Source organism: Rutidosis leptorrhynchoides, chromosome 2 (assembly GCF_046630445.1).
Source record: "Rutidosis leptorrhynchoides isolate AG116_Rl617_1_P2 chromosome 2, CSIRO_AGI_Rlap_v1, whole genome shotgun sequence".
Classification (NCBI taxonomy): domain Eukaryota; kingdom Viridiplantae; phylum Streptophyta; class Magnoliopsida; order Asterales; family Asteraceae; genus Rutidosis; species Rutidosis leptorrhynchoides.
Genome location: NC_092334.1, coordinates 81029423 through 81037552, shown reverse-complemented (window position 1 = coordinate 81037552; position 8130 = coordinate 81029423). Strand labels below are relative to the sequence as shown.

The window sequence follows — 8130 nt, the reverse complement described above, 5'->3', positions numbered from 1 at the left end:
TCTTCGTACCTTTAATAGGATCTGCACTCTATTTAAAATCCGAGAAGTGGAGGATGAACAGATATATCTCATGTTATTTCCCTGGACTTTAAAGGGAGAAACCAAAGATTGGTTGGAATCGTTACCTGAAGGGGCGATCGATACATGGGACGTTTTAGTTGAAAAATTTCTTAAACAATTCTTTCCGGCATCTAAAGCCGTAAGACTTCAAGGAGAAATTGTTACGTTCACACAGAAGCCAAATGAAACTCTATATGAGGCGTGGACAAGATTTGAAAAGTTATTAAGAGGATGTCCGCAACATGGTTTAGATACCTGTCAAATAGTACAAATATTCTACCAAGGATGCGACATCACTACAAGGAAAGACATAGATATTGCAGCTGGTGGTTCCATTATGAAGAAAACCGAAACTGATGCTTACAAAATTATTGATAACACTGCTTCCCACTCACATGAGTGGCACCAAGAAAAAGATATCGTTAGATCATCTAAAGCAGCTAGAGCCGATTCTAGCCATGACTTAGATTCCATTTCCGCAAAGGTAGATGCTGTCGAGAGACGAATGGAAAAGATGACTAAAGATATCCACTCAATACGAATTAGTTGTGAGCAGTGTAGAGGACCACATTTGACAAAAGATTGTCTTAGTATTGAATTAACAATGGAACAAAGAGAGAATATTTCATACATAAACCAAAGGCCTGGAAATAATTATCAGAATAATTATCAACCGCCAAGACCGATTTACAATCAAAATCAGAATTATAACCGAAATATTCTATACAACAACCAACAAGGTCCTAGCAATCAACAAGTATCCAATAATACTTACAACCAGCAAAGACCTAATTTTCAAAACAAACCACCACAAACCGATGATAAAAAGCCGAATGTAGAAGATATGATGACGAAGCTAGTTGAAACTCAAACGCAGTTTTTCACATCTCAAAAACAAACTAATGAACAAAATGCTCAAGCATTTAGAAATCAACAAGCTTCTATTCAAAACTTGGAACAAGAAGTAAGTAACCTAGCAAGGTTAATAGGTGAAAGAAAACCGGGAAGTTTACCTAGTGATACAAATGCAAACCTCCGAAATGAAACAGCTAAAGCCATTACCACAAGAAGTGGTATAACACTTAAACCACCTGAAATACCTGTAACCTCTGATGAAGCTATTCCTACTCCACAAGAACCACAACCTGAACAAGATAAGGAAAAAGAACCGGTAGTTGAAAAGGTTAATGAAGATAACACAGTTAAGGCTAAACCTTATGTTAAACCATACCAACCACCACTTCCTTACCCGAGTAAAATGAAGAAAGAGAAACTTGAAGCCTAGCAATCCAAATTCTTGGATATGTTTAAACAGATAAATGTAAATCTTCCTTTCATTGATGTGATTTCAGGAATGCCTAGATATGCTAAATTCTTGAAAGATCTGATCACGAATAGAAAGAAAATGGAAGAACTCTCGACTGTTACTATGAACGCTAATTGTTCAGCAGTGCTGTTGAATAAGATACCAGAAAAATTATCTGATCCAGGAAGTTTCACAATTCCATGTTTTCTGGGTAGTCTTAGTTCAATAGAAGCATTGGCAGACTTAGGTGCTAGTATAAATTTAATGCCGTATTCACTATACGCTAAACTAGACCTTGGAGAATTGAAACCAACAAGAATAAGGATACAACTAGCCGATTGATCAATAAAATATCCTAGAGGGATAATGGAGAACATGCTAGTTAAAGTTGGTACTTTAGTATTTCCAGTAGATTTTGTTGTTCTGGACATGGAAGAAGATTCTCAAGTTCCTCTCATATTAGGAAGACCATTCTTAAACACGGCTAAAGCAATGATAGACGTGTTTGGTAAGAAATTGACCCTAAGTATAGAGGACGAGAGTGTTACCTTTTCAGTTGATAGAGCAATGCAACAACCGCAATCTGCAGATGATACATGCTATTATATTCAAACTATAGACTCACATGCAGAATTGTTAGAAGAATTTCCAGAATTACAAGGAACAAGAGAATGTTCTTTAGGAGAAGGTAATGAACCAATTGATGAAGCTGAAATGTTAGCTACACTAATAGCTAATGGATATGAACCAACAACAGAAGCAATTCAAATGCTAAAAGAAGAAGACAGATATCGATATAAATCATCGATAGAAGAACCACCGACATTAGAATTAAAGCCACTTCCAAACCATTTGGAATACGATTATTTGCATGGTGAATCTGAATTACCTGTAATAATATCGTCTTCTCTTACTGAAAATGAGAAATCACAACTCATTTCTGTGTTAAAAGCTCATAAACCAGCCATTGCATGGAAGATTCATGATATTAAAGGAATAAGTCCTTCGTATTGCACACATAAAATCCTTATGGAAGAAGGTCATAAAACGTATGTGCAACGTCAGCGAAGACTAAATCAGAATATGCAAGATGTAGTAAAAAAAGAAATTATTAAACTGCTAGATACAGGTTTAATTTATCCAATTTCTGATAGTCTATGGGTAAGCCCAGTTCAATGCGTGCCTAAGAAGGGTGGCATGACTGTCATTACAAATGAGAAAAATGAGCTTATTCCTACTAGGACTGTAACAGGATGGCGTGTTTGTATTGATTATAGAAAATTAAATGACGCCACCAGAAAAGATCACTTTCCCTTACCTTTCATTGATCAAATGTTGGAAAGATTAGCCGGAAATAGTTATTATTGTTTTCTTGATAGATTTTCCAGATATTTCCAAATTCCAATAGCACCCGAAGATCAAGAGAAAACCACGTTCACGTGCCCTTATGGTACTTTTTCTTACAAACGCATGACATTTGGACTTTGTAACGCCCCTGCAACCTTTCAAAGGTGCATGATGGCGATTTTTCACGACATGATAGAAGAATGCATGGAAGTTTTCATTGATGACTTTTCAGTCTTCGGTGATACTTTTGAATCATGTCTAGTTAATCTGGAACGAATGCTTATTAGATGCGAACAATCAAATCTAGTACTTAATTGGGGGAAATGCCATTTCATGGTTAAAGAAGGCATCGTTCTTGGTCATAAAATTTCAAAGGAAGGAATTGAAGTGGATAGAGCTATAGTAGATGTAATTGCTAAACTTCCACATCCCACCAATGTTAGAGGAGTTAGGAGTTTTCTAGGGCATGCCGATTTTTACCGACGTTTCATAAAAGATTTTTCTAAAATTGCCACTCCTATGAATAAACTCCTAGAAAAAGATGCTCCATTCATCTTTTCAGATGAATGCATCAAATATTTTAATATTCTTAAAGAGAAACTCACAAATGCGCCGATCATGATAACACCAAATTGGAATCTACCGTTTGAACTTATGTGCGATGCAAGTGATTTTGCAATGGGAGCCGTTTTAGGACAAAGGATTGAAAACGATTTCAACCTATATATTATGCTAGTAAGACGTTACAAGGAGCACAAACAAATTACACAACTACTGAAAAAGAACTCCTTGCTATTGTCTTTGCTTTTGACAAATTTCGATCATATCTCGTTCTAGCTAAAACGGTGGTCTATACCGACCATTCTGCTCTTAGATACCTATTTTCGAAACAAGATGCTAAACCAAGATTAATCCGTTGGATCTTACTCTTACAAGAGTTTTATATTGAAATCCGAAATAAAAGAGGAGCAGAAAATCTCGCCGCTGATCATCTTTCTCATCTTGAAAATCCCGAATTAGAAGTTCTAAATGAATCGGCCATACAAGACAACTTTCCTGATGAATATCTATTGAAGATAGATTATAATGAAATTCCATGGTTTGCAGACTATGCAAACTACTTAGTATGTAGATTCCTTGAAAAAGGATTGTCGTACCAAAAACGAAAGAAATTCTTCAGTGATATAAAACACTATTTCTGGGAAGATCCACATCTATTTAAAAGTTGTCCTGATGGAATAATACGCCGATGTGTATTCGGAGATGAAGCTAGTAAAATTTTAAACCATTGTCACACAGGACCAACAGGAGGGCATTATGGGCCTCAACTAACAGCAAGAAAAGTTTATGATGCTGGATTCTATTGGCCTACAATTTACAAAGACGCACACCTTCTTTGCAAATCCTGTGATGCTTGTCAAAGGACCGGAAAAATAAGTCAACGTGATGAAATGCCACAAAATGTCATTCAAGTATGCGAAGTATTTGACATTTGGGGTATTGACTTTATGGGTCCATTTCCAAAATCTCATAATAATCTCTATATTCTCGTAGCCATTGATTATGTATCTAAATAGGCGAAAGCACAAGCTCTCCCAACTAACGATGCACGAGTTGTAGTCAACTTTTTAAAACATCTTTTTGCAAGGTTTGGAACACCGAAAGCTTTAATAAGTGATCGGGGAACTCATTTTTGTAATAATCAACTTGAGAAAGTTCTCAAAAGATATGGAGTAACTCATAAAATCTCCACCGCATATCATCCACAAACAAGTGGACAAGTTGAAAATACCAACCGAGCTTTAAAACGTATTCTAGAAAAAACCGTAGGATCAAATTCGAAGGAATGGTCCATTAAATTGGAGGATGCACTCTGGGCTTTTAGAACAGCCTACAAAACTCCAATTGGAACCACACCTTTTAGACTCGTTTATGGAAAAGCATGTCATCTTCCTGTAGAAATTGAACACAAAGCATTTTGGGCTTTGAAGACATGTAATCTCGACTTACATGAAGCTGGACGTCTACGATTAAGTCAACTAAACGAATTTGAAGAATTAAGACATGAAGCATACGAAAATTCGTTAATCTATAAAGAAAGAACGAAGAAATGGCATGATAAAAGAATCAGAAGTTCAAAAGAATTTAAAGAAGGAGACAGAGTTCTTCTTTTCAATTCACGATTCAAGCTATTTCCTGGAAAATTGAAATCAAGATGGTCTGGACTATTCATAGTTAAAAGAGTTTTCCCATACGGAACAGTAGAATTGATAAATTCAAATGGGATTGAATTTAAGGTTAATGGTCAATGAGTTAAACACTACACAGATAGTCCGATGGAATTCGACAACGAAGTTAATCACAATTTCGATACCACAGCTAACTAAGTGTGGGGAGAATCAAGTCTTTAAAGGATAATATGTATTTCGGTTAGAGTTAGATTGTCTGTTTTCGTGTAGTTCTCGAAAATGGAACCCGAATGGTCTTTCCCTAGCAGACCCTAAAGAACTAGTCTTCTCCTCCCATTCTGAATTTTTATTTTTTTTAGGTTTTTACAAAATGAAGACTTCCTGTGAACTAAACCATGGTCTAATGCTACACGCTTTGATCACTAAACGTAATAATGACAAACTTCCGAGTGAAATAGTATCAGTAATCAGAGAAAGATTGGACAGAGTAAGAAAAGAATCCAGATGCGAAGATAATAAGTTACAATTTGGTAAAGGAAAATCAAAATCCGCAGCGAAAAGAAGAGCACGACACCTAGAAAGATGTCACAAATGCGGAAAATGGTCACATGGAGGTAAATGTTCAAATAATCAAACCTATTCAAACACCGAATTTGTTACTTTATGCAGAGACGGACCGTTCATATGTTTAGAAGAAAAAACACTGAATGCTCGAGGTTACGCCTATGTAGCCATGGAAAATCAATTAAACCGACTATCTTATGAATGGGATAGATCATATCACTAAGAATACTATCTCACAGGTAAGTCTGTACAGTTTTTATTTTTTTATTTTTTTTTTCATTTTTAACCTTTTGATAATAAACGCTAATTTGTTCGCTATAAAGTATTAAATTGGTATTCAATAAAATTAGGTTTGGCGACCGAAATTATTGATATCATTCAAAAATTTATTACATCACTGCGAAATTTAACGTTTATTCTTAAGGTATAAATATCTTTAATCAATCAACCCAAAATATTTCAAAAATTCGTCATGAGTTAAATTAGGTCATGGAACCGAAATTAATTTACCGAAAAGAGGAACGTATATTTTTGATAATATTTGATTGATTAAAGTGGGATAAAAGCCAAAAATATTTTTAATTTTACCATGTTTTAAAAAATTAATATATAAAAATTAAAATAATATTGTAAACTTTTTAAAATTAATATATTTAAAATTGTAAATATTTGAAAAATTAATCTTTTTAATATAAGTTTGTATGTTTAAAAACAAAAATATAATATAAGTTTGGTGTAAATTTTTAATTTTTATTATATGAATTCTTAATTTTATGCATTTTAAATTTAAGTTTGGTGTGAATTTAAAAACAAAAATTTACTTTATTTCGCTAAGTTAAAAATATGATTTTTAAAATTCGTCGTGAGTTGAAGACTAGGTCTTTGAACCGAAATTGCTTTACCCGAGGGAGGGACGAGAACTTTTATTATCATTATTTTTAATCTTATTGAATTAAAGTATGCCAAAAACATTAAAAAAACTCAAAAATCTTAGCTTTTAAAACATTCGCTACAAAAAGACAAATTTTAAAATTTTGTCGAAGGACGGACTAGGACATCGATCCGAAACGACCTCGTCCTAAAACAAAGGAAAACAAAATTTTAAATTTATTTTATATTTGTTTTATAAGTTAAGATTTATAAAAAAAAAAAGCACCGCGACTCGCGGAGTTTGATGGGCAAAATCACCGCGACTCGCGGAGTTCAGAAATTACAGAAAAAAATAAAAACGCTGGAATCAGCTCAGTCCACACACAACACCCACATAAACTGCGAAAAATACCAAAAAATTACTCCCAAAATCGAATTTTTTCACCGAAAATCATCAATCTTTTACTAAAATCATGTTGAGAAGGATGCTATCAAGGAATTACTCAAGAAAAACGACTGAAAGGGGCGAATCTTCATCCCAAGCTCGCAATGCTCCTCCTGAGAATGCGGAACAACAGGATGTTGATAGCTATTATAAATAAGATATACCTCATCCAGTTATGACATTTTCAGATATGCACTTGGAAGATTTGCACCCGAACCTGAGATTTGACAGACTTTGGATAGATTATCCAAAATACCAAAGGGGCTTGCATACTCTTCATTCTAAAGCTGTTGAAGTACCTAGGGTAATAGAATGGGAACCGTTAGAAGCTGTAGAATTGGCCGGGCCAATTAGGGAATTACTTACACAGAGGTATGGTAATTCTACTTTTAACGATTGGGTACGATTATTCAACATGCGTAGACATGTATATAAAGTATGGTGTGAAGAATTGTTGTGTAGTATAGAAATAAATGATCGGGTAGCTAGTTTAACCGATCGATCTTTTATTAGATTTTTGTTAGGAGGTTCGATGCGCCACATGTCTCTACTAGACATGGCTCAGGCCTTACGTATATATACGCCTGAGGAGTTAGCATCTGTCGATTGTAGAGGGTTGATATTGAACGGTAGGAAAATTGATGAAAATTTTGATACGCAGGGCGTATGGAGTCAAATGACTAGCCATCACCGATTTAAAGGGGGAAATTACTCTTATTTGGATATAGATAGAGCTGAATTAAGAGTAATTCATAGGTTTTTAGCCAATTCGATTACACAACGAGGTAAGAATAAGGAAAAGGTAAATGAACAGGATTTATTTTACCACATGTGTATTCGAGACCCACAAAGCACTGTAAGTATACCGTATTATGTGGGTTATTATTTATCAGATATGGTTAGGGGGATGAGACCACACAGTATAATAGGAGGTGGTATATTTATTACATTAATTGCTGAGTATCTCAATGTGGATATAAGTCGGGGGGGATTATTAGTCGAAGAACCAGAACCCCGCGATACAATAGGTTTAAATGTATACCATGGTGCGAAGGTTTTGAAGAGGCGAAATAACGCCGCAGTACAATACCATGGTAGACATCCACAGGTTGAGAGAAACCAACAGCCAGGTAATGTGGGAGGGGGAAATGAAATGACAGAAATGCAAAGGTTTATAGCTTCACAAGAGTATGAAAATGCTAGACATCGAGCATTTGAAGATTGGCAAGTTCATCAAAACCAAATCATAGCTCATTGCCAACATGTAGGTAGAAACTATATTCCTACTCCATCGCCCGTATTTCCTCCCTGGTCTATAGAGATCCAAACACCGTATCCTACGTATAACC

At 35.0% G+C, this 8130-nt stretch overlaps 1 non-coding gene across 1 annotated transcript; it reads right to left on the bottom strand.

Moving 5' to 3' along the window:
- Positions 1 to 202: 202 nt before the first annotated feature.
- LOC139895230 (small nucleolar RNA R71) lies at positions 203 to 309 on the bottom strand. Its single transcript, XR_011775691.1, has one exon. It is a non-coding gene; the product is annotated as a small nucleolar RNA R71 (small nucleolar RNA).
- Between the last annotated feature and the right edge of the window lie 7821 nt (positions 310 to 8130).